Below are 27,287 nucleotides of genomic sequence, written 5' to 3'. Positions count from 1 at the left end.
TATGTTCCAAAACATTGCTGTGGGTAGGAGCATTATAAAGACAGAAGTTATTTTAATGTCGGGGCAATCCTGTGGGCCCCTGGACAGCATCAAAAGGATCTTTGGAGTCCCAGTTCTGTGTTGGGAGGGCATTTTCTCTAGTATTTTATTATATTTTATCAGTTGTTCTAAGCTGCCGAGATTGCTTCTGATATTGGGCAGTGTAGGCACAAACTAAATAATAATTCTCTTAATAGTTCGTCCTAAATGGTCCATTTAAAAAAATAATGCCTTCTTAGGCAACAGATCAGAAACATGTTAATGGATTCAATAAGTATTTTCAGAGGGGTAGCTGCCTTGGAATTTTGCAGCACAATAAACCTGTTGACCTGAATACCCAAAGTCTCTGTTGTGGCAGAAACCATTGGCACCTCCACATCCAAGCAGCTGCCAGCCCTCCTGCTTCTTCCTGTTTCCTTTCCAGGTTCTTTCATCCCTGCACTTGCTGCTGAAACTTGGCTGCAGGCACCTTTTCTTGCATCGCTGCAAACATTCTCTTTCTTCTTTTCTGCGGGTGATCCTCCCAAGAGACCCCTCATTTTGCCACAGCAGAATCCTGCCTCGTTAAGCTCTCTGTTGCAAGCAAGCCTGCCCTGCCCTCTTCCGCTTTGTCCGATCCAAAGAGGACAAGGTGCTTTCTGCCAATGCTTTTTTACCATTTTTGTAGCTGCTCCTCCCTGTTCTGTTTTGCCCATGCTGACTTGGTTGAGTCTGTGAGGATGCACGTCTCGCCCGTTGGCTGGTCTGCTCTGGAGCTGTCGGAGGGCTGCTCTTACCAAGCACATGTCACCTGTGGCCACTCACTGTAGCTTTGTGTCCCTCGCTGATGATTTGAAAAAGGAAGCTGCCCACTTCCTTCCCTCTGGCCCATGACCTTTTGAGACCTGTAAGGAAAGTAAAACCCGGGAATGACCACGTAGAATCCAGATGTTCCATCTGGGGCAGGAAGCTCGGCTCTGCTCCTGAGCTGCCAGTCTAAAAATAACTGTCCATCCCAGGCTTGGGCTGCCAGGTGCATGCTGGTCGTCCAAGGCGGCCCGTCCAGATAGACGCAAGAGTATGTTGGAACAACCTCGTATTGCTCTCTCTCGCTTCACTGCAGCATCACTCGGCACCCAGTGAGTTCAGGCTTCAGAGGAATTTGCTTTCAAAGGGAATATTCAGCCCCAAAGGGTTTTTCATGTAATTTTAGAAAAAGTCAACAGCAAAGGGGAAAGAAAACAAGGGAAAGGAATGGTCAGACGTGCGTTTGTGCCAGTGCAGCCTTCCCCAGCGTGATGTCCTGTAGATGTTTGGGGCTACAATTCTGACCTTTCCTGACCCTTGGTCATGTCCTCTCGGGCTTATGGGGATTGCAGTCCAAACCATCTGGAGGGGGCTGTGTTGGGGAAGACTCTACTAGCCAGATGAAACGGATATCCAGCTTTGAAAGCATTCTCTCTCCGCTGAGCTCTCCTACAATTCCGAGTAGTATAAAGTTGCGACGCCTGCAAGGACAAAGCTGACAGAAGTCCACAGGCTGCTCAAAACTAGGGTAGTTCAGAGGAGAGAGAACAGGCAGCTGCATAATGTGGAGCCAGGGTGGTGTCGTGGTTAAGAGCAAGGGACTGGGACTCAGACGACCTGGGTTCGAGTCCCCACTCAGCCATGGAGCCAACTGGGTGACTTTGGGCCAGTCACAGACTCTCAGCCCAACCTACCTCGCAGGGTTGTGGGGATAAGATGGAAGAGGAGAATGATGTTAGCTGCCTTGAGCCCTTTGCAGGAAAAAGGCAGGATATAAATCAATAAATAATAACTAATAATAATAATTCTTGGAAGTCCGGGCAGGGAGGGAGAGCAAGCTGTCTGGTAACAAGGTGCGTGATGCTCAGCGCTGGAAACAGATTTGCCCAGAATGTTTCATCCCATCGCCTTTTAGCACTATCATTCTGATAATAATTTTCTCAAGGAGACACAGAGGTTCATTTATATTCCTCGGACTTGAAACTGCTGTGCTCAACTGCTGCTCCTGCAGTCATTCTGAGCTGGCCGAGTTGCATCCTGGGGCATGCAGCAAGCTCGAATTCACACGAAAAGCCGTATATTTTGGGTCCCTTCTTGGTTCCTGGCTGCTTCAGAACTCACTGGAACCCAAAGTGCTGGCCTGTTGCCCCTTTGTGGGTGCAAAAAAGGGGAAGTGCACACTGCTCCTGCAGGGATTTTCTGGTGTTTGAAGCAACCTCCAGTTGAACAGCAGGCTATGGTGAAGGTTCTTGGGGTTTCGGTCCTTCATATTTATTTATTTAAAACATTTCTATGCCGCCCCCATCGCAACAAAGCCTCGGGGCGGCTCACAAAGAATACATAAATACATACATAAATAATGATAATATAACAATTTTAAAAAATCGTTTAAAAACCCCCAGTGCACTCTCGGCTAAAAATTTTAAAATCCTAATTAATTCAATAATTTAACGATTAAAATAAGTTTTAAATAAAAAGGTCTTAGCCTGGCACTGAAAAACAAATAAGGACAGCGCCAGGCAGACCTCTCTGGGGAGCGCATTCCATAGATGGGGCAGAGAAAGGTACTCACCCTCCTAATATCATTCACAGAGGGTTCCCGGAGAAGGGCATCTGTTGCTGATCTCAAGGGGTGGGAGGGCATATATGGGCGCAAGCGTTCCTTTAGATGTCCAGGTCCCAAGCCGTTTAGGGCTTTATAGGTCATCACCAACACCTTGAATTGGGCCCGGACTTCAATCGGGAGCCAGTGGAGCTGACGGATAACTGGGGTTATATGAGAACAACGCCCAGTCCCCGTCAGCAGCCTGGCAGCTCTATTCTGCACCAACTGAAGTATCCGGACCGTCTTTGGATGCACCACTGTTATCTGCTTGTTGCAATTTTAGCTCAGGGGTGGGAGAAGATGACAAATGAGCTAGGGAAATGGGGTTGAAGAGAAAAAAATGCCAAAAATAGCGTTTCCAAAGTACAACTGGGGCACTGTGGAAGGGGTCATGGGTTGTCAGACTGGAGGTTATGAAAACTGGCTTGCAGATTGGGGGGCTGCGATCTTCAGAAAGGAAAAGATCAAAGTGAGAGTTGTTTCCCTCTGGAACAAGCCCAGTCTCTGGGTTCCAATGATACCTCAAGCCGCATCCTGGGATGTGATTAGGGAAAGCGTGGCTGGCACACCCCACTGATTAAAGCAAGCCAACCTGGCTTATTCAAGCCAGGATGGCTTGCTTGATTGTACAAACCAGCAAAGAGAAAGAGAGTGAACATGCTTTGGGATGCTTCCACTCTTAATCATTAGAAAGTCAGTTTTAATTCCCCCTGCTGTGGCAGAACAGCTGTCCAAAGAAATTCAACCCTAAACATAATGGCTAGTTGGAAGGATAAGAACAGGGACTGGGAGATTCTGGAAGCTGCAGTAGCTACACCTGAACTAGCTACCTCAGCCGGCAAACTTTTGTAAGATATCCTTTAGTATTTACTCACTGCACAATATAATTGGGATGGCAATAAAGAGAAGTGCATTTGTGTTTGAATTACCATATTTTTTGCTCTATAACACGCACCTGACATAAGACGCACCTAGTTTTTAGAGGAGGGATCCATGGAAAGCTTCCTGATAATCACAGGCACATTCCCCATCACTTCCCCATGGGCTTCATTAAAAGACGGGTTGCCATTTGAAAACACACACCGACCTGTGATTAACAGCTCTCACCTGTGCCGGAGGAGGGGGGTGGAGCAGGGCACGCCAAGCATGTGCCGGCCAGGTGGTGCCATGTGGTGCAGGTGGGCCGGCAGCGTCCCGGGCATCGGGCACACACACATTCGCTCTATAAGATGCACAGACATTTCCCCTTACTTTTGAGGGGGGAAAAAGTACGTCTTATAGAGTGAAAAATATGGTAAGTGTTCTTAAGTTGCAAAGCAAGTTGGTACTGCTGGTGTTAAGCTGTGGGAATTTTAACAATTTAGAAGTTGTATAGTTGGACTCTTTTATGGTGGTCTGAGAGTTTGCATGGAAAAGGAATTACCGTCCTAATGAGATGGTTGAAATTGTGTGATGCTTTGGCATTGGACCAGACTGAGGAAGCCTGGCCTGGGAGAGGAACAGCACCAGATAGAATGGAAGTAAAATACGGTCGTGGACAACGTGAATTGGAGGAAAGAAAAACACACTTTTCTTTTCTCACTATAATTCTCTCTAGGGTGTCATAGCGCACTTTCTCATTTCCACAGGATATCCCGTTGTAGGTCCAACAGGATTCATGTCAGATGGCTCGCATTGTTTTCTTGCGGGGGCTGCCTCCCACTCTCCCGGTAGATCTACAGCGCATTTGCCAGACAAAGTGTTCCCCTCCCACCACTCAGTTTATCTGAAACGGCCTTTCCCAGCCAAGATCTACCTAGACTGATGCACCCTGGCTGTGTCCCGTGTGGGAGATGGTTGCTCTGCGAAGGGACGCACGCTGTTAAAGCCATGGGGATAGACCACACATGTTGCCACAACAACCCCAAGATCCTTCTCTTCTCATTCGCAGTATCGTTCAGCCAGTCATCAGTTCAGTCCATTCAAAGGGAGGCTGCAACCAAGAAATTTGATGAAGACTGAGCCTTGGAGGGGCAGCAACCAAGGAGCTAGACAAGGTCATCCCATGTAAGGGTGTTTCACTGGAGACCCAAGGCGAGGATCGTCCACAGCATTGCATTCGCCGTCACCGTCTGTGGTGAGGAAGCGGGGCAGTGAAGAAAGTGGCAAGAAGAAAATGAATGTGTTTGAAACACGGTGCTGGAGGAGAGCTTCGCACAGACCCTCGGCTGACAGAAAGATAAAGTCGTGAGTTTGAGATGCGCTCGAGCTGGACCTTCCCCTGCAGGCCAGGATGACAACACGGAGTCTGGCCTGCTGCAGACGCATCACGAGAAGGCGAGACTCGCTGGTGAAGACAATCCTTCTAGGGAAAGTCAAAGGCAGAAGAAGAGGAAGACCAAACGAGGGATGGGTGGGTGGACCCCACAAAGGAAGCCACAGCCTTGAACTTCAGGCAGCTAAGCAGGTTGTCTTAGGCAGGACGTTTTGGAGAACGTTCGTTCACAGGGTCGCCATAAGCTGCAGATGACTGGATGGCACATAGTAACTTCCTCACCCCCCACCTCCAGCATGTGCTTCCCTGCATACCCAGCTTCTTCACTCCTTGGCTTAAAAGGACCCTGAGCGAATGTGTATAGCTCTTCAGCCTCGCCCTCGGCCAGAAAGAACAAGCCTGCGGAAGTGGACCTAGGACTGTCCAGGGCCAGGGTGGAACCATTGAGCTGGCCGGGCTGGAAACAGTGCTAGTCCTGTAGTCTGTTTCCATGGAACCAGGAGATTGGCTCCCAGTTGATGCCGGGAAGCAGCGTTTTCTTGATTCCAAGTGCATGTAAGGAGCATCGAAACATCTCCTTCGTATGATTCTTCCCCTCGTAGGGCCAACAGCAGCTATCTTGGGATCTGTGGTGGTTGGATATGGCTGCAGACAGGCTCTGCATGCAGAGAACGATGGTCATTAAACGGGCAGAGGAGAATCGCAGCTCCGCAGGGACCGTGGGGTCACCTGCTGGGGGTCTTCCACTGGCCACACTTCTATTTCCAGAACAGCCTGTGTTGTTTGAATAGCTGTCAGTGAGAAACAGGCACTAGAGAGGGTCCCACGCACACATCCTGCTTGGGGGCTCCACAGCATCTTCTTGGTGGTGGTGGGAAACAGGAGGAAGGGTCACGGTTCCCAAACTTTTTGGCCCCATGGACACATTTGGGAATCCGAGAATAAAAAACACCCCATCTATGGATTGCTGCATTTGTGGGTCGCAGGCGTCATCGTATTTTGCAAAACTTTTTGGTTTGTGTCTAATAATTAGATGTCACAATGATTCTTTAATAAGGGATTGTCTAATTCAGCTAATTGCTGGTGGTGTAATGCAGCTAACGCGTCTTTTGAATATATGTTTTGGCAACGCCTGGGAGTTGCTTCTTTTGTGGAGGAGGTTATTGTACAGATAAATTTTGCACTGGAATGGTCTTTAGGAATTCACTCATGGATACACTCTTAATTATGTACCTGCTTCACGGAAATTAAGAATGGCCTGTGCAAATGAGTCCACTCCCACATTGGGAAGAGCAACCTTTACTTCCTACACCATGTCGAAGCCACCTTCAAATGGATGCTTAGCTGGCTTTCATTGAAGTGGACACAAATTGCTAGGAAGTTTTCTGTGTTTCATACAAGTCTATGCATATTTATTTGAAAAGTTGGGTGTCCATGGGCATCATTTTGGAGACGCCAAGCTTAATCTTTTCTCTGATCCAACATGGTTCTTCTATGAGTCAGGGTAAATGTGTCATCTGCATATTCAGGCTGAGTAATGGCACATTGTTTACAAGTTCTGCACTTCTAAATGCTCTTTGGAACATGTGTGACTGGCCCAGAGACCTGGTCCTTGTCAGCTCGGGTGTTGACACCTGCGCCAGCGAACACAGAGTCACCTGTATCCCCGGGTCCTGGTTGGTGCATTGAATCTGTACTGAAGGATCCATACTGCGGAACTGCTCCTCTGATCTATGTCTGTAGCAGACTCTTCTGCTTCCCAAGAATAATTTATTTTGTCCTTTGACTCGGCAAAGGCTCTTTCTCCCCTTTTCTTCTCCCACCCCCTCCCTCTCTTTGCTTTCTTCTCTCCCTCCCACTCCCCCCCTCCCAACATGCCTCTCACTCATTGGGATTGTCTCTCTCCACTTTTGGGGTGGTGATAGTGGAATTTTCCCTCAATGAGGTTGTTTCTCCTCTGCAGGGAAAAGGAACTGTCATGCTTAATGAGCCGAAATGACAAGTGGTGTCAGCTTAGATCAACATCCCGAGTGCAGCTCGTTTTGCTTCCCTTTCAGCATTTGTCTTTTGCAGGCGGCTCCCCCGAGAAGTGGCTCCTGATTAGCCCTGCCCTGGGATTTTCCTTGCTGTTTGAGGACAGAGTACAGGCAGCCACGGGGGCAGTTGGAGTGGCTCGGCCCGCCTTCCGCCCCACTCCCTAAGACCATCTGTGCTCCTGCCAACCCAAGTAGTGGGGCTTCAGATGGTTTGGAATGTCATGAATACGGAAGCCATCATGTAATGTTTTTTCGGCAATGAGTGCTTTTCCTGCACCCTTTAAGAGAGTATTCTCAGAAGCAAGGAGGAGCCGAAGGGGAACTTCTAACACAAAGCAACTTTTTGAAATCAAGGGGTTGTGTAAGCATACAACTAAACGGCTTGGGACCAGGATACCTCAAGGAACGCCTTTTTCCTTACATGCCCTTCTGCCCTCTTAAGATCGGCAGCAGAGGCCTCCTCCGGGAACCCTCTTTGAAAGAGATTAGGAGACAGAGTACTCGGAGGAGGGCCTTCTCTGCGGTGGCGCCCCGACCATGGAATGCACTCCCTAAAGAGGTCTGCCTGGCGCTGTCATTATATGGCTTTTCGGTGCCAGGTTAAGACCTTTTTATTTGGCCAATATTTTAACATATAGTAATTTTAATTGTGCAAGACTTATTTAATTTATTTTAAATAATGCTCACTGTGGACTTGTTAACTTATTTTATTGAAGATTGAAATAATGTTGTAAGCCGTCCAGAGATGACAATAATGGATGGCCTACATTTTTTAAAATAAATAAAAAATTATTTAATTTTTAAAAATAAATAATTAAAAAACTAGACACTGCATAAGTGTCAGACCCTTCTTTCTTCTCAGGCTACTGAATTCCTGCTGTGTGCTTTTTCCCCTCAGACCATTGGCCTCATCCTAGGAAAGAGCCTTCAGTGGAGAAGCAAAGCTCCTAAATCTGTAGGAAATTCATTTATTTATTAGATTTATATCCCGCTTTTTTTCTGGCAAGGAGGCTTTATGGGAGAGGGCAGACTCAAATGAGTAGTCCAATCAATGGCACCCAGGTAAGTGGGTGGCACTTGGGTAGTTCTTCCAGGTGAATGGCCCAGAAGCAGCAGCAGGTTCCACCTTGAGGCAGAGTCAGGAGGGAGGGAAGGTATTCATTTGGGAACGAACTTCTTATCAACAAAACCTCACATCCCTAATGGCCAATACTCTAACTTTACTAGCTTCTTTTGTTACGGGCTTCTGCAGAACTCCTCTGCCATACCATAAAGCCAGGCTAGTTGGTCAGCTTCAACAGAATCAAACCTTTTAGCTAGAAAACCTTTGTCTTAACCTACTGGGGTGGAGTGGGAGAGGAATGACCTGGTCATCTGGCTAGCATAGCCAAAGATGAGGGTTCTTGGGTGTCAAAGGCCAGAACACCTGGAGGGCTACTATTTGCTCACACCTGGGTTAAACGGACCTGTTAAGAGGCAGCTTCCTGGACTTCGAATGCTGCTGCCTCTGCTTGCAAAATACATAGAAAACTAGGTCACTGAAGAGAAGGCATGGCTAGAATGTGCCCCTAGACTTCTAATTTTGAAGGAGTAGGTGCAGTCCAGCTTTGAAAGTCCCTTCTTCAAGGGGTCTGACCCAAAGCAGATATCCCCTCGGAACTGGAGCCAGGCAAGTGCCTAGAATTAACACGGCGAAGATTTAAATGTCCCTGAAAGGCTGAGATATTGTCAGTGAAAAAAAAGCCTAAAGGTGGGGGGAAACAACACAGCCCAGGGAGGGTGGCAAAGCATCTGGTGCAGCAGGGCGATGGGGTAGGGGGTACCTGGGGGGTGGACTCTTTCTAAAGGACTTGTCTGGCTGGAACTCCGGTCGTGCCGCATGCTGCGTGGTATTGCTGCTGGCCCCTCTCGTGCCAAGAGTAGAGTGTCTTTTTCTAGTGGGGGCAGGGTGGGGTATGGGGCTCTCCAGCTGCCAATTTCTGATGTTCTCTGCTGGTGGGGAATGCGTGGACTGGATTTCCAGCAGTCAGCATTGCAAGACTGCTTGTACCCGACCCTTTCTTTCTGTTCTCTGTTATTTCCTTCTCGAGAGAAGGGCCACGCACAAGGAGACAGCCCCTCCCCTTTTAATTAAAAAAGCTAATCTGCTCCTCCTTGAGAATCTCCTACTTTAAACCTAATCTTTTTTTTAAACCATTCCGATTGGTTTAGCGGGTAGCAGGTGCATCTGTGCTTGCTCCTTTTTTGTTATGATCCCCATCTAATAATTGCATTTGATTCAGATTCCATTTCTCTGTTTGCATCCTTGACTCATGACATGCGGTATTCCCAGTTTGTATTTGCAGGAAACCTCAGAAACGGGGGAGGCCACTGGGCATTTTGCTAAAGATAGAGTTGTAGACTGCTTCCTCCTAAAGGTTAAAACATTACCACTGTTGCTTTTTAAAATGCCCTTGTGCCCCTTTTCCAATTGGTTCTTATTTTTCCCCTTCCCCAAGATGCAGCCTGAAGTGGCCATGCAACCTGGGAACAATAGAAATGGCAATGTAACACGTCTGAAGGGTGTTAGGTTGGAAGAGGCTTCCTAGATTCCCCTGAGTTTTGGTGGGATCTTCCATGGATAAATTAGATATCATCAGAAGTTAGTGTGGTGCAGGAAAAGAAAGAACTAGACCAGTTTTGCCATTTTGCAAACTTCAGCTCCTCCTCTGTCTCCCGTTTGTACAGTAATTGTAGGCATTGAGCCTTGATCGTTGGGGTTGCAATAAGAGAAAATGAAATAAAGATCGAAAAACGTTTTCAGATTAAAAGCACTATCGGGAACGAGGATACATGGCCACAGCTAGGAACTGCAGTCCCCACAGAGTGCTTTCAGGAGTGAATGCAGTGACTTGTAATCCCGGCAAAATTGTGCTGATGGGATTAGGGGGGTCATCTAAGGTGAGCCCCCCAGCAAAGTGGAGCGCTCTGCATCTTGACATCGATTTCTGTCTATTAATTCCAGTCAGCCTTGGCACACGGCTCGGCGACTCTGCCTCTGTGTATCATCTGTAGGAAACGTTAAATCCCAGCTTTGGTGAAAGCAGTAATCATTTCCAAGCTCCCCCGTTTTCTTTTGCTGTCGGCAGTTCTGCGGATACTCCAGCTAAATAATAACAGCAGTTGTTCAGCCTGCAATAGCTCTTTTCTCATATTCCCCTCCTTTTGCCAAGTTCAGGAGAACCTTTAATGATCTCTCTGTCTGAGGATGGATCTCAGTGCTGGTAGAGCTTTGAAAAAAATGAAGATTACAAGACACAGACCTTTATATTCTGATGGACATGTCAGAACGTTGACCACATGCTTTGTATGAGGTGCATGACAAAGACCCACGGTGCCCCTTTATTTCCTTGAAATTTTGGGAGGGTGCACCAGGGCTGGGTTTACATTGTTGGTCCCCAGACTGGGCGCAACAATTCTTCTCTATGCCTTCATGCTGCAGGTCGTCTCCCAGCTCATAACCAAAGCGTTCGTTGGTGGCCAGCTATTGACTCTTTCCTAGGAAGGAAATGAAGCTTCTGATTTGGGTGACTTCACGGTGGCATGTCGCAACAATCTGTTTTTTTAAAAAAGCCTTGAGTTGTCGGGAACGCACCGGTCTGATGGCACAGGCTGTCGGATTGCTCCTGTCGTGAGCAGGAGCAGGTAGGCAATCCAGGGTTGTATGTCCTGATGTGCAAACCAGGACACTGGGTTTGTGCCTCCCCTGACAAGCCAGAGAAATGATCGAATAACATCATATATTATTCTGATTATAATAATAATATTATTATTAAGGCCTATGCTGGTCGCCTTTTTGAATAGACAAGCTGCAGCAGGAACATGGTTGTAGCTTGTCATCCCGTGCAGAGCTGGGTGGCATAACCCTGTGTGCTACCTCCTTGCCCAGAGGTGCCCGCCTGCACACACCAGTAGCGGAGGAGCTTGGGCAGGAGGAGGTCTTGCCCCCATCCTGCTGGAGGGACCCTGTGGACCGCTGGTTTGCCACCCTGTTTATGGAGTGCTTGATGGACCTTGGTCTGACCAACGGGCCTCACCTTCTTAGAACAGCCTAGACTAATGCTGCCTGAATTCTCAAGACGCAACAAGCCACGGCTTGCGTAGTTAAAGCGGTGTGCGTTCATGAACCGGATAGCTCTGCTACCGAAATGTGCTCCTGGGCTGGCAACCTCTGAGGAACCACTCGCAGAACATACAGAACGCTTCCCCCTTTCTCTCTCTCGCCATCTGGGTTTGTTCTTCCTTTTCCCCAGCTGCTTTCCATGTGAGGGAGGCCACTGGGAAGGGGACAGGCGCACCGAGCCGAGCCGTCCTCCTGCCGAAACATGGATAGGAAACAACGATGCTGAACATCCAGCCTGACTAGACGGCTCTGGTAGTGACTCTGCATTCTGTGTAGGATCGCAGGGTCTTGTGATGATTCGATTCTACAGACTGAGGTGCAGGTAATGGGAATCAATCAAGTATGTGCTAATAATGTACGAATAAACTCTCGCTTCCTAACCTAACTCCCTCTCCTAGATTTCTGAAGAAGTCCACTTGATTTTAGGAAAGAATCCGGGAAAGGGGAGATACTTCTTTCTTCATCTATCCCTGACCAGAGATTTTTGGATGAAGATGAAGAGTTGGCCCTTTTTTTGAGAAGTGAAGGGAGGAGCAGTGTGTATCTTCCTACACAGTTCCCATACTTGTGAAAGACCTCGGGGGGGATGCAGTAAAGTGCAGAGATGCCCCGTAGGAGCAGTTTTGGAGTCGTGGAGATCAGTTTGGCCCGTCCCAAGGACGATTGCCAGGAATTCTGAGGTGTGAGGAGCCAAAGTGAATTCTTAGGCAGCAGATTAACATTGGTGGAACCTAAAAACCCCCTGTTTGTCTGTAAGAAAAGAAAATCTTTTTCTTATTAATATAACTGTGGAGGTTTCCATATTGGAGCATTCAAGGGGCATGTTTGGCGGCCTGCCTGGAGCAGCGAGTTGGACTCGTTGGCCTTACAAGCCCCTTCCCACTCTAATATTCTAGGATTAAGGGAAAAGCAAGAAAAATTCTCAGTGGTGGGACTGTTTGGAGGCTGTGTTGCAGTGGTGCGGGGGACCACAGCAAAAGGGGCAAGGTCAAAAGGTCAGCAGGTTTGTTCGCATAAAGCTCTTCCCACTGGTCATGAAGCCTTAGGAGAGGCTGGACGTGCACATGGGCATGTTGTGAGCGGAGCCGGCTGGAGCCGGGGGTCAGATTAGATGGCCTGGGAGGCCCCTTCTGACTCGCCCTGTTTCTATGTTTTTTAGAATAGGGAAAATCTATACAGAAAATTGGAAACCCTCAAGCAACATGTGGATGGGGGAAAATGTGTGGTCTTTTGGGGCATTTTGTAGAGCGTGGCTTGGGGCCCAAAAGGCTACCATGTGGTCCCTACCTTTTTGTTCTGCACCCCGGCCTAGAATGACAATTACATCATTTGGCATTTGTATGGCACATTGAGCTTTCAGAGCTGGACTGCAGTTCCCATCTTTCCGGGCCATCACAGTCATGCTGGCTAGGAGTGATGCTGGGGATACCAGGTTGTGAAAGGCTGCTTTAAGGTATCCAAGTTAATTTATCTGTCATGGTGTAAGTCCAACTTTGCTTTGCTTGGAGGTTTTTCCCTCTGGCTCTCTTGTTTTGCTGTCTGTTCTCCTGAGCTCCCGCAGCAGCCTTGTCACCGTTCTGCAGATACGGGGACCGAAAGAGAGAAGAGGCTGCTAAAAACGGTCTGCAGAGTCTGTAGCCGAGGCTAGATTTGAAGTGGGGAAATTGGAAGATGCTGCTGACTGAATGGGGTATTATACCAGTCGTGCTACCACAGACGTCATCCCAGTATCACATTCTCCCACGTCCCGCGTTTCCCACCTTATTCTGGGCTGTGATGTCTGTTTTTGAGCACCCTGCAATTCTATAGTCGACGCTTTAGGCACCCCTATCAGTTACTTGGTCTTATAATTTGCGTGTGCATGCGCGCACACACACTTTCCCCTCCCAGGCCTACAAACTCCGTGTCGTTTCGCTCGCTTGGAAATCTGCCACTCGGAGGAGCTTGCCAAGACAGAAACAATAAAAGGAAAAACCAGGTTCATGTCACTGTACTTTCTTTGAGTTAATACTTTGATTGTGACAAGTCTGAAAAGGAGGTTTTCTTTCTTTAAACGCCACTTTGGCTGACCCAGGTAACCTCCGTATAAGCATCTGACACTCCAGCTACCTTGCTTTTATTTCACTGCAAAACTCTGATGGCGTGGAACACTTGCGGATGCAGAACCTCGCAGGCCGTCTGTCGCTGCTTGGCCGCCCTGATGGAACCGGAGAAGGGGAGCCATGTTGTGGGGGCGGCTGGGAGCAGCGTGTGAATTTTATGCTGCGGAGCCGGGCAGAGCGGGGTAGTTGGAAAGCTCGTGGTTGCTGGCTCCTCTTCCCTCTGCAAGGTGAAGGTAATTAAAGCTGCACTGTGCACAAATTTAAATACCGTTTTGCAGGCTGCGTAGACGGTGCTCCATAATTATTTAATTTTACTGTGGCTGCTAGGCCGAATGTGTGTGATTCACGTTATGGCGGGGTTTAGTTCTTTCTTAGTTGCGTCTTTACGGTGGCTTACTGGGCGGTTGTGCCTTTGTGGCAGATCGTGTGTTGTGCATGTGTTGTCTGGTGCTGCCCTGGGGGCGTCTGAGGGCAGAGCCTCTTTCAGTCTGATGGCTGACTTCCACTTTGGAGAAGCTCTCAGGTGGTGAGAGCATTCCAAGGCTGGTGGGACTGAGGGCAGAGGGGCTTTGCAGAACACCAGTGTGTTTCAGTTTAGGGCTCTTACTGCCGGTCGCTCAGTCTTGAGGGGCACTGCAGCCTTTCAGAAGAGGGGGAAAACTTGGGGGCCGCCCGTGGCTGAGTGCTGTTTGGCATGCAGGAAGATCAGGGAAAGGATCCCCGGTATCCCAGATGGGAAGAGCCCCTGGGATGTTGGGGAGCTGCTATCTTCTGGGGTCCTTTACTTGCCCTGCCGGCACCCTTCCCACCAGCTGTCTACTCCATGGGGCACTGCAGCCAAGGAGCCATCCGCTGGAGAAAGTGCAGTGCCGGGAGTTCTCTGCCCCTCTTGCTGGCTCGTCGGTGGTGAGCAGGTGAGCTGACCTTAGCTTTTTGGCGAGCAGGACACCTGGCACTGCACGGTTCCCCGCCCTGGATGTCTCACATCTGCTGCAGTTTGTAAGCAGGTGAGAAATGGCAACCAACCCTTCTGAGCCGTGGGAGAAAATCATGTTGTGTCTCCATCTCCTCTTCCTCCTCTTACATTTATATCCTGCTTTCTTCCTCTTGCAAGGAACACAAGGCAGTTTACAAAGTTTTCCAACTCTCTGCTTTATCCTGTGAGATGAATTAGGCAGAGTGTGAGTGACTGGCCCAGAGTTCCCCAGTGAGCTTCACAATCGGGTGAGGGACTAGGACCTGGGACGTTGGAGCCGCAGTCCAGATGCTAAGCGCCGTATCATATCACACAGGCTCCGTCTTCTTACCTTCCAGACTGTGATTAACGAGAATAGGCCCTGCCTGTTTCCAAATCAACCACACATGCCAAAGGATGCAAGGAGAGGAGGTGGATGGCAGACAACCTCTGGCTAGGAAGCAGGGTGATTTCTTTTTAAAACAATAAAATTGGATTTTAAAAAATTATATTGGATTTTTAATTTAAATTGCATTTCTTAAAAATAAAATGCTTTTTGAGGATAAATCTATCTAAAGATAGCTTGCTATTTAAGATACATTACAGTCCAGAGATTATTCATCATGAAATAAGGATTAGTTTTTGATTATGTAGCGTGAGGCTGAACATTCATGCAATCTTTATTTTTTATTTTGGTAAAGAACTGCCATTGATCCATTCACAATGTCATGCTCTTCCAGAGGTTTCTGTAAGCTTCTTGGGCAATTTTTCTATGTAGAAGATATTATCACAGATGCTTGGTTTAACAGTTCTCTTGGACCTGATGACTTTCTTGGTCCCTTCCAACTCTAGTATTCTGTGATTCTCCGTTTCTCAAAACTGTGAATTCGGGTCTGCGGAGATCACATGCCTCTTCTTCAAGCAAAAATGTTATAAAATAAACACATAGAGAAAAGGACCTTAATCCCATTGTTTCGTTGCAAATCTATGTGCACAGAACCAACTCTTTACCTCTAAGTTTCAAAGAATTCAATGAATAGAAGAAGAAGATTGTTGGGAGTGGAGCAGATCTGCACAAGAAGCCAGGTGTGAGGAGGGAGGGCCGAGCAGTAAAAATGAAAGTGAAGCCTTTTGAGCGGAAGACCGCACAAGCCTTTGGATCTTTTTGTGTATAGCCTGAGGTTTATCATATTTTTCTTTCCCTGGAGGAGAAAACCTACAATGACAGCAGGCTGTAAAAGAGAGCCTGTTTGGGAATATTTTAATGAAGTTTCTCTACCTACAGATAAGGCTGGCAGGAAGGCATTCAAATCATGTAGAAAACCATGATTTAAATCTACTCTTACTGGCTAGGACTTTAGCTATTGGGTGTTATAAAAATGGAATGAAAGAATGGGGCCCCGCTGTTCGCCTGCGAATTTGGAGAGCCACTGGCAAGTGGGAGGAGAGATGGGCTGTGGTCAAAAGGAGCAGGGGACAGGTGTTTTGGCAAACGGCCAGGCTGTTGCCAGAAGGACCAGAGGCTAACAAAGGGGGGGGGGAGCCCTTTGGGTCAGAGTGACCTGTCCTATAGGCCCTTGCACAGCACTGTTCTGAAAGCAAGTGAGGGTGGCAAGGACTGGGAAAGGGTCAGGGTGGCCTCCTAGCAGGCTAGAGACCACAGGTAACGAGGAAAGGGAAGAGGGCACTGAGACAAGGGCTGATGCGCAATACCGATGCAAGTCTGACCTGTGAGTGCAAGCTGGGGAATCTAGGGGGTGCCTGTCGTTGCCCTGCATGCCACTTCCTGAAGGCAAAAGGTTGTGCGATGGAGCGTTTGTGGCATGGCCTCATCTCATCCTCCAACACTCAGCAGTTCTGGGAGCAGCATGCTCGAGAGTCAGACCCCACGGGAGGTGATTGTGCTCCCCTGGATTAGAACTGTGGCCTTCGGTCCCACTGGCTGCATCGGTGAGGGTTCGCAGATCCATGCTGCAGTTAGAAACATAGAACAGAGCGAGTCAGAAGGGGTCTCCGGGGCCATCTAGTCTGACCCCCGGCTCCAGCCGGCTCTGCTCATGACATGCTACCATGTGCATGTCCAGCCTGTCCTTGAACACCCGCACCGATGGGGCCTCATCAACCTCTCGTGGAAGCCCATTCCACACCCTCGGGGTCCTGACTGTCAGGAAGTGCCTCCTGGCATCCAAATTGAACCTGGGTTCCCTGAGCTCGGCTCCGTTGGAGCGCGTCCTGCCTTCCTCTGCAGGGGAGAACAGGTCTCTAGAACAGGTCGGTGCATGCGCAGGGAGCATTTGGAGACCGGTCTCTTGGTGGAAGTTCTTCCTGGCGGCCTTGTGGGTAGAGCTGAGGAAGGCGCTCGTGCAGGCTCCTATCTCATTGTACAACTGGTCCCTGTTCCGCTTTCCACAGGGGTTCTCGCCCCCAGTGCACCTCCTACTTGGGTGGGGGTGGAAGAATGCAGAATATAGAAGTGTTGCATGTTGAGTTACCTATTCTGACTCTTCCCCCCCCCACCCACCCACACACACACCCCCTCTAGCCAAACAGGGGCAAGCAATGTTATTTGCTGTCAAAGACTGCTTTCTCTAATGGGTAAACTATTTGGGACTGTACCTCACTGCTGGATGAGGAGGGAGCCAGTGGTGAGCAGGGCCAGACCCCAAAATACATAAACCGCCCCATTTTTCCTCTCCTCATCTCCTTTCTCTCTCTCACCCCCACGCCTCTTTCCCTGATTGTCCTTCAGCGAGGTGACAGATTGCTTTTGCCCCAGGCTCCAACAGGCCTCGCTGCCTTTCCCTGCCTTTCCCTGCGATAGAGGCCTCACACCTGACGTCCCCTTCCCTTGATCAGGTGTGCTCGCAGGGCCAGCCAGGGAGGAATGCCTAGCCTGATTGCTTCTCCAGAGACGACGAGTACTGTCGCTTTTACCCCCAGCTTCTTACGCAAGGCCTGTGTAAGTCAAGGCTTGGTAGCGGTGCAGCACCTTCTTTTAGAAGCGCAGCAGCACCAGCAGCGCCACGGGGGAAAACAGTCTGCCGCAAATGTGCTTTGTCAGCTGTGCCTGGATCAGCACACCGGGGGTGGAGTGCTTGATGTATTGTTCTTGAACACGTGGCACCTGGGGCAGCGGGGATCGCGGCGGATGCTTGGGTCTGCACTGCGGGCAGCAATCCAGGGGGTGGCTGGATCTCCAGCTGCAGGGTTCTAGCTCTCTGCAGTGGCAGGGGAAGCGGCCCTCCTTGCGTCAGAAGGCAGCCTGTGGGCAGCCCACAGGAGGCCCGTTATCTCCATCCTTGCAGCGATTTGGGGAGAGGGTCTGCTGCAGCTCATAGCAGCAATGAGCTGGGCCGCCGTCTACTTTCTTTCATGGGAAGTGGCGCTCTTCTGGCTTGGCTTGCTGCGGGCAGTCTTTTGAATGGGAAGTGATGGGTTATATAGCTCAGGATCCTTCACACGGGAATGCCCACAACTAATAAGCCTACTTAAGAATAGGGAAAATTCTTAAGAATAGGGAAAATTCTCTCTGCAGGACTGCCTTTGGAAATGACCTGGAGATGTCAGCTAGTGCGCAGTTGGACCACCTGCCACAGCGATTCCATTTAGAACATGCTGCAGCAATTCTCTAGCGGTTTCTTCTGGCCACTGTTCTGTTTCCAAGCCCAGCTCAAACTGCTGATTCTGGCTTTTTAACTGCTTTGGGGGCAGGTTATTTGAAGGACCTCCCAGGAATATATGAAGCTGCCCACGCTTTTGGATCTACATCAGATTCCTTTGCCATTGGGCTGACTTTAAGATCTGTTTAAGTGGTTGGCACTAGAGACAGGACCTTCTTGGTAGAGGCCCCACCTGTTTTTAAATGGCTGTTAATGGATATGTTTGCTGAATATGCAGTTTTACGCTTGTGCCTTGGAAATGGTTTTATATCCACTTATATGCATTTGGGCTTTAAAGCATTTTATTTATGTTAGTTGAAATCATATTTCATAGTTATATTGCAGTTAGCTGCCATGGTTCAGGACAGCTTACTGATATTATAAAAAAATAAATGACTTTGAGCAGTGCGACGCTCAGCAAACTGTTTGTCCTTCTTTCATGTTAAAGAACACCGACTGCAGTAGGACCGTAGCATTTGGGTGTTCCGCCTTCACAATTCACTGTGCGTCTCGCAGTGCCATTTCAGGCCTCAGTTAAGGACGAGGCCTCGGTATGCTCTGCAGCCCAGCCAAGTCATCAGGCCACGAATCCATCTAGGCCAGCAGCCAGCTGCCCGCGGGAAACGCAGAGCAGCAGCAGCGCCTTCTTGCTCACGCTCCCCAGCATACTGCTTCTGACGCGGCACATAGCAGGGCCTGGTAGCCTCCAGGGAGTTGCTCAACCCTCCCCTTTCAAGCCAGCCAGGTTGGGGGCCTTGGTGACCTCACTTGGCCTTCCATTGCCATCAGGTGAGGAGCAAGAGGAGAGGTGCATAGAATGGTGGGAAAACACACCTTGGAACGCCAGAGGTTCCGAGTTCAATTCTCCGCCACTCCCATCAGGGGATTCCTGGGAGCAGCACGTCGGTTCCCAAGAGAGCCAGTGTGGTGTGGTGGTTAAGAGCACGGGACTGGGACTCAGACAATCTGGGTTCTAGTCCCCACTCAGCCATGGAGCCAAGTGGGTGACTTTGGGCCAGTCATAGACTCTCAGCCCAACCTACCTCACAGGGTTGTTGTTGTGGGGATAAGATGGAGGAAGAGATGTAAGCTGCCTTGAGCCCTTTGTAGGAAAAAGGCAGGATATAAATAAATTAATAAAAAAAATAGTGTGGTGGATCAGACAGGCCAGCCCAAGACTTGATGCCAGGAAGTTCTGATTCTGTGTAATGCAGCTTCATACGTTCATCATTGGGCAGGCTTTGATGTGCCGCTATCTATTCTATCACTGCAGGTGGTGTGAATACACCCTCTGAAAAACTCTCCCGCCTGAAGAAAGCTAGCATTCTAGGAGGTCATTTAAAGCCCCCGGACTCAAAGCCAGTGATGAGCTTCTGCCTGTTCTAAAGCCATCTGAGCTGGTGGCCCGGTCATTGTAGCGCTCCGCGTATGCTTTCGTGCCACTTGCCACCTGGCAAGGTGATTCAGCTCATGCAGCTTTGATTGTAGCCACTTGCAAGATGCTTCCAAGCATCTCCAGAACTGCTGAGCACCTGCAGCACTTGGCTCAAGACCCCGTCGGGCATGAGAAGGGGGGCGCTGGATTTGCTCCAAAGTGCCGCTTGACGTGCTGACGGTATCCGTCCTCTGCGCCACTGAATGAGCGCGGCCCTGGAAGGAAAGGCCTCTGCGGGGTGGCCCTGCTCTGCTTCCACACTCGCCTCGCCCTGTGCTGATGGGACAATGACCAAACTCCTCTCGAGCAAGCACAGCTCTCTGCCCAGACCCTCCAGTCTGCATCTAAGTGCGTGTTGTTTTGTTTGTGTATTAAACAGGAGGAGAAGTGCAGGCGACTGGCATTCTGACGATGAAGGTGCTCAGTGATGACGGGAACTTGTGCGCGTGATGAGGATGATGCCCCGTGGGCTGGAGCATGAGAGTGGGCTGTGAGCAGGTACGATGGGGCCGTCCTGGGGCCATGAATGGCTCGGCTGTTGGGCAGGAGAGAAGCTTGTTGCACAGAGATCTGCATGTACTTTTATTTACTATATTTCTATCCTGCCATTTTCCTTCCAAGGAACTCATGCTCCCCTTCTCCTCTCCATCTTTCCCTCACAACAACAACCCCAGGAGGTAGTCCAGAGTCACCCCGTGGTTAATTGGACCTCATTTTATCCTCTGGTCCTCCAGAAGGAAGTGTGTCTTGGGTCTGGTTCACACAGGCATGGCGACTACAGCATGGGATGGCTCACCTGTCCGAAAGAGTCCCCACAGATGAAGCTCTCAGGGCCCTGCCCTGTGCAGACTGGAGCTCTTGCGGGGTTCGGCCAGGTCCTCTGGTGGAGCTTGCTTGATTTATCGGGCTCCCCCTGCCTTCCTGTGGGCGAGACATTGGCAGTTTTAGTTCTCGGTCGCCTCTGTGCGTCACACACACCGTCTGTAGTCTTCGCACAAGCATTGAAGCACGATGCCCCCCCTCCATCCCCATGGCCTGAAGAGCTAAAAAAGCCCCCCCCCCCCCCGATCCTCTCGGGCCATTTTGTACTCAAGCCCTTGCATCTTCTGTTTTCCTCGCTGAAATAGTATGCCCTTTTTTCCGTTGTGAGGAAGCCTTGAAGGCTGCTTCCCAAGAGCTCTTGGTTCAAAGGGCTTTGCTGCTTTGAGGCCAGGATGTGCTCTGCTGAAAGGAGTTGCGGGCCGGGAAGGGAGGCAAAGGAGTTTGGCGTGTGAAGCAAAGAGAGAAAGGTGCGGAGGTGAGCTGCATCCTGGATGTTCAAAGCCGTTGCCGCTGTATTCACGGGGGTTTTGCGCTTAAGTGCCTAATGTGTCGCTCTGGGAGGCGTTGCACAGAGATGAATGCGCCTTTTCGCTTTTGAGCTGACACTGTCGACTGGCTAAGCTCCAGCAGCTGATGCGCCCTGAAGTCAGTGTTTTGTAACATGGCTGTATCGGGAAGAACAAAATGCAGGTAGGAAAAGCAAAGCTGAAACCAGGAGCTGCTGTGTCTGCCCCCCCCCCTTTTCTGCTGGTAATTTAACCCCTAGTTATGTATCCATGAAGAGGGACCAAAGATGGTTGTCCTTTGGCTGCCTGAAGCTGTTCTCTGACTGCAAACCTTACGAGGCGTGTGCCAGTTCCTGAGTTCACCGTGGTGATGCATCAGGGGCCCCCAGCTTGGTTGTAGCACCCCTGTACATTCTCCACAAGTTTGCACATGTCTGCTTTCCCTGCCTTTTTTGCCAATATGGTTGCAAAGACAAAGAATAGAAACATCGAAACAGAAAGTCAGAAGGGATCTCCCGGGCCATCTAGTCTGACCCCTGGTCCACTCAAGACATGCCTACCATGTGCATGTCAAAACAGCCCTTGTGGTAAAGTGGCCTAGATGTTTAGGAATTGGATTGCCAACTTCAGTGACCGGTGGCTTTGCAAGTTCTGATCGCAGAACGCCGAAGATCCGGGTTAAGGAGAGAACCAGGCAGAAGGAAAAGCAAGTGAGGCCCGAAGTAGCGGCAATGCAGGAACTCCAAGGCAGCTTGCCAGTCCTGCTGTGAGGTTTTGTGCATGCACAGGCGGGGGTGGACATTTCTGTAAAAAGAGCAGTGAGATTTTCTGCCTGAGCCCTGCAGCAACCTAGGAGACAGTGGCCAGGTCTAATTTTAGTCATTGCAATGGCTACCTGGGTTTTTCCATTTGAATATGGGCCTGCCCCTGTGATGGCACCTCTTCTGTTTGCCACAGGCCCCCATCACAGCCGGCTGTGGTTAGATTTAAGTTGCTTAATGCTGGATCAGGCCAGCGTTTCATCCAGCCCAGTCTGGCCCGTAGTTCCACAGGGACTTGAGAGAGGTTTTTCCATCCTGGCTGCCTTTTAACTAGAGATAGCAGGGAATCAAGCTTAGGACTTTTATGTACGTAAAGCACGTGTCCTATCTTACTACCTTATGGCCTTCTCCTATTAAGCTATGGCCACTCGTAGTTGTGCAGGGTCACACCACTAAGAAAAGAGAAATTCTGGGGTTCAGGTGTTGCTTTCCTTGATGGAACAAACCAGCAGGTGAGCTTTTTCCTGAGTAGTTTCCTGGTTAGCCCCCTGCTCTTTGCTTGTGACATTCTGGAGGTCATTTGGACTCGAGTCCGCAGAGAATAGGAGAGTTATTCAAGTCCAACTCCCAACTCAATGCCGGACTCCCAGGTTTAAGCATTCCCAACAGAGGGCTGTCCAGCTACCTCCAGAATGCCTCCAGGGTGGGAGAGCCCACCACCTCCCTAGGTCAGGGGTTCCATTGCTGTACTGCTCTAACAGCCAGGAAGTTCTCCCTGATGTCCGGCTGGAATTTGGCTTCCTTATTATTCTGTGTCCTGCACCCTGGGATGATGGAGAAGAGATCCTGGCCTTCCTCTTTGCGACAGCCTTTCAACTGCTTGTAGAGCAATATCCTATCTCCCTTCAGTCTTCTCTTCTCAAGGCTAAACATGCCCAGATCTTTCCATCGCCCTGTGCACGGTTTTGCTTCCAGTCCTCCTTGCTGCCTTCCTCTGAACCTTTTCCACCTTGACTGCATCTTTCTTGAAGTGTGGTGTCCAGGACTGGACACAACACTCCAGATGGGGCCTGGCTACTTCCGGAGAGGGGAGATCCTTTGCCAAGGTGTCTGTGTGTGGGGCAGGCAAGTGGGAGATAGGTCAGAGTGTCGGCTCTGGGGGCAGGGTGCTCCGGGTTCCGCCCTCACCATCGCCCGATAGCAAGGCTGAGGAGGACTGTGCAGAAGAGCATCCGCTCTGTAGGTAAGAGAAGGGTGGATGGTCCTCCAATTTTCACTCCTTCCTCCGATCCCCATCCAGCTTTTCTTACAATATCTTCGGTCTGCAGATTGAATAGATAGGGAGAAAAAATACAGCCTTGTCTGATGCCTTTGCTTATAGGAAACCATTCTGGGTTGGCCTAAAGCAGCTTAATAAAGTTCATGCTAGTCTGGTGCTTTGGTTTTGAGAAGGTGCCCTGTTTCGCAGCACTGAAGTTCTACATGCAGAACGATTCCAGGTAGCCAGACGTGAGAACTTCCTTCTTGAAGATGTTCAAAGCAGAGTGTATTGGGCAAGGTGAATCGGTGCTGTGATTTGGCATAATGGAGCTTCGGACGTCCTGAACGGCTTGCCAGGCCCAGTCCTCCCTTGCAGGAGGTCTGCTAGCAACTTGTTTCACCAAATATACCACTTTGCCGTTTTGCACCCAGTAAAGGAAACTCCACTTTCACCTCTAAGGGGGGCTGAATGCAGTCCATGAGCTTGAAATTACTCTTTCTCTTCTACACTTTTAAACCCTGTATGTAAATTTGAGTAGAAGACAAACAACCAGAAAGATTAAGGTAATCATTTTCCAGAACAAAACTAAGAGATGTTTCTGTGGTCATGCTCTCCCTTCAGGCAATTCTGGTCAGCTGTGAATTGCCTGGGATAATGCTGATTGGGAAGGTGTGCCCTTGTAAATTTCAGTTCCTGCTGCTGTTCAAAACCAAAAAAATGAATAGGGCAGTGCCGCTTTTTCAGTCCATTGTCAGCAGCTCTGAAGTTTAGCGGGTCCCTCATAATGACTTTATTGTATGCACCCTGCCTGATAAGCCCACTTAAATCTCTCTCCTCTCCTCTCTTTTCCCTTGTCTTATTTATTAGCATTTGAAAGGCAAATCCAAAAGCTGTTTTCTGAGCAATGTAAGCAAACAAACAAAAAGATGGATTGGGGATGTGGTGGCTGAGAGAGGCAAGGGCTAAGGGGAGAGAAATGAGGCAAGTTTGGGCTTGGGGTGCTGGAAGCACATTATGCAGTGAAAGTGGCATTTAAACAGTAGAATGGAAAGCTGCGTGAGCTCTGGAGAGGGGAGGGAGAGGGAATCGGAGTCCTTGGTCCACAGCTAGTATTTCATAAATTCAGCCAAGGACTTGTGAGGTTGTTTCCCCTTTTCCGTCGTGAGGGGTTCTAACCTCCTCTTGAAGTTGTCTTGCTGCCAAGCCGATAAACTGCCCACTGGAGGAAAGGCCAAACACTTTGCCGAGTTGTTGAAATGTACACTTCTCAATCCGTGTGTAAAGAGAGCTGTGCCAAACCACCAATTTTCACCTTCACTGGGTGCAAACTTCCAGTTGAGAGCGAATTGCGAAAGCTCCTTGCAGGAAAAAGCCTGCTTGATTGCGTCTGGTGGGGGAAAATATCAGCTCTGCCCTCGGTTCCTGTTTGGCTTTCTGCCTCACTTTTCATTTGCTGGGTTCCCTTCTCTGTTCCCAACACCCTGCGCATTGTTCGGAGAGTCCTGCTCACCCATTCATGAAACCAGTTTCCTCTGGATGTGCTGGAAGTGGAGGAAACCTCTCTTTTGTTTGCAGTATCAGCCAGGACTCGCCCCTTCTCTAGCCCTGTCCTTTCACCTGTGGCAAATTTCCTCTCCCCTCACTGCTCTGCCACCCATCTTAATACGGGGCTCGGCCATGTTGCTTGGACCAGATTCCCACTGTTTGGTGCTGAACCACCGTGCGTGTGCAGGCAGACGCATGCCTTGCCGATGGGCAAACTTAGAGATGACGCTCCTCTTTCCATTTTGTTGTTTTAAGGTCACAAATGGTTGAGGATCTGTTATTGGATGGACTAAAACTGTAAATAAATGGCATCAGGTTGTGACCACTGGAAGGCTGGTAACTTTAAGTCAAGTTGTTTTGCTTATCTTATATTTCCTACTCTATGTTCTCAGCCAAAAGGCTCTGAAATCTGCTTACAAAGTGCAATAAAAAACAGTAATAAATGAAATAAGGCAACACAGTGAAACAGCAGTTAACTAAAAGCAGTCACAGCGTTGCCAGCAGTGATGCCTTTCTGTAAAGAAAAATCTAAACCGGCCTGCTAATTAAGAGACAGCCCGGAGGGTTCGCCTCGTCTGCACGAAGAGCAAAGTTAATATAAGGCCTTGATCATTTCCCTGGAAGTCTGCCAGGTTGAGGTGGGGCAGACTTCCCTACTCTTGAGTAGTTGCACTGGTGTGAAACTTGAGAGCAGCCGAGTCAGAGAGGCTGTCCTCTCCCTCTCTGTCTGCATTCGAACTGTGATCGTAAACCAGTAGTGTTGGGGGGTGATCCAGCCTGATTCCCTTTCCGGGTGGGATCCTCCGTGTAGGGTGCAGCTGCAGCATTCTGGGCCTGCATCCAGTCTCTCCTTAGATACTTCTAGAGAAGGAGAGCCCACCTCCTCCTGAGACAGTCTTTCCTACTGTTGGACACGAGTTCTCCATCATTTACATAGCAGGTATGTGAAGGCCAGTAGTCCTAACATGCAAGAGAACTGTTGCTACTCTCGTACCCTCTTTCTGGGTTTCCCAGAGGCTTCCGGGACGGGCTGGAACTTTTGGCAGAGCCCATGGTTTGCCTGCAGAAGACTCAGGGTCAGTCCTTAATATCCTTTTGCTCCAAATCTTATTAAAGATAAGGCCACATTCCAGGGCAGGAGCCCTCCTGGGACAGCTTGCAGCAATCCGCCCCCCGCCCCCCCATAGTAACAACCAACACAGTGACAAAACAGGAAACATTCAGAAAAACAAGGAACAGCAGTCCTAAAGCAATGCTAAAATCCACAGCACAGTTCAAACCGGAGCAATCCCGAAATGCAGAATCGTGGGAAGGCCAGAGAAAACAAGCCTTAATGTTTTCTGAGAAGCTGCAACTGGTTGGATCTGCTGGATCTCCCAAGGACAGCTATTCCAGATATAAGGGGCTCTTCCGGAGGACCATGGTCTCTTGGTGGTGGGTGAATGAACTGTTGCTAATCCCAGATTGGAAGCAAGACTCATAGGGGTGAAGACAGTCCTTCTTCTGGGTAATTCGGTCCCAAACCGAAAGCTTTAGAAGTCAAATTCAGCATTTAAATCTGCAAAAGGGCTGGAATGACCCCTGCCCAAAACCCTGGAGAGCTGCTGCTGCCATTCAGTGCCTGTAATACTGGGCTAGATAGACCAAGGGTCTGATTTGTAGCAAGGCTACTTCTGAGGTGAATGTTCACTGTCAGAAATGGATGCTGGACTAGGTGGACTTTGGGCCGGATCTTGTAGTTTAGGGTCCTAAAAAATTCAGTGAAACCTCAGTCCAAGTCTATTGTTACACATTGTTAAGTTGTGTCTGACTGAATGGTACCCCTATGAATGAAGGCCTTCAAAAATATCTTATCCGTGACCACCTTGCTCAACTCTGGAAACCTCAAGACCATGGTTCCCCTCATGGTATCAATCCCTCTTCCTCTTCTTCTGCCTTGCATCTTTTTCTAGCATGATTGTCTTCGGGGAGTCTTGGCTTCTTAGAACATACCTGAAGTACAGCAGTCTCAGTTTTGCCATTTTCTTGCCTCCAGGGCAAGCGGTGGCATGATTTAAAGTAGGACCCACTCACTCATCTTTCTATTAGTCCAGAGAATTTGCAAAGCTCTCCTCCGGCACCCGGTTTCATGCATCCATTTTTCTCCTGTCACTGTTCTTTGCTGTCCATTGCACCTTGCCGACTCAGTCACCATGAAGGATTCTCTTTCGGGCTCCATGCATCTGGAGAACTGATCAACTTGACAGATCTTGCTGACCTTTTTAAGGAACAATAATGTCTAAATAAGTCCACCAAGCAACCGTTCCTTGGGCGTCTGGGGTTACTGTGTCAATCTCAGAGTTTCGCACTGCCACGGATCGCCATTGCGACCTTGTCATGGTTTGGAAGAGTTCCAGAGGCCTCAGCTGACGAGGACGCCTGCACATTTAGGCTGCAGAAGAGGATTTTGCAAAGCCCATGAAGTTATTAGGGGGAGAGAGTTGTTTGCACACCATATAGTGCTCTCTCTTTTAAATTCTACTTTTACTAGACTTCATAATTGGAGAATATCGATTTTTATTTTCCCCTGTCCGTGTTTTCCCATAATGCTGCAATTGTTCAGGTGACTGCTCATTTGGAACGATTGAATTGCCTGTTGCTAGAACATTATGTGATTTAGATTGTGGTCCTGTGAAGCTTGTATAAAGTTAATAACCTGCATTAGTTCTCAAGCTCTGGAATGTCGCTTTTGGCATGTGGCCTGCCGGGAGTTACATGTCTGTCGCTGCCCCCTGCTGGATGGAAGTGGCTTTGTGTGTAGGAGGACTTCTCCAGTGGAGGAGGCCTGTTTGCTCGGGACCCGGGCGTTTAGGCACCTTCCATGCAAGTGCATCATGCCAGTTTAGCATGTGGTCCAGAAATTAGGAGGGTTCTGGTCCTCATGTTTTATAAGTAAGGACCACTGCTAAGTGACAAACACACGTTTGTGGTGTAGAGGTTAAGCCAGTGTGGTGCAGTGGTGAAGAGCGTTGGACTGGGACTCAGGCGATCTGGGTTCTAGTCCCCACTCAGCCATGGAACCGACTGGGTGACTTTGGGCCAGTCACAGACTCTTATCAGTCCAGCCTACCTCACAGGGTTGTTGTTGTGGGGATAAGAT

General features: G+C 49.2%; 1 protein-coding gene across 4 annotated transcripts in view; it reads left to right on the top strand.

The window, feature by feature from the left end:
* EXTL3 (exostosin like glycosyltransferase 3) overlaps positions 1 to 27,287 on the top strand; it is a 103,803-nt gene that overhangs the window by 30,140 nt on the left and 46,376 nt on the right. For 3 of the 4 annotated variants that reach the window (XM_044450275.1, XM_044450274.1, XM_044450276.1), the window contains one exon: positions 19,633 to 19,751. The gene's annotated coding sequence lies outside the window, so the exon portion shown is untranslated. Of the gene's footprint in view, positions 1 to 4,580; positions 5,460 to 19,632; positions 19,752 to 27,287 lie in introns of all 4 variants that reach the window. The other variant, XM_044450278.1, reaches the window with a different exon arrangement.

Source organism: Varanus komodoensis, unplaced genomic scaffold (assembly GCF_004798865.1).
Source record: "Varanus komodoensis strain SLA01 unplaced genomic scaffold, ASM479886v1 scaffold64, whole genome shotgun sequence".
NCBI lineage: Eukaryota > Metazoa > Chordata > Lepidosauria > Squamata > Varanidae > Varanus > Varanus komodoensis.
The sequence above is the reverse complement of the archived record's forward strand: the minus strand, read 5'-3'. Positions and strand labels throughout refer to the sequence as shown.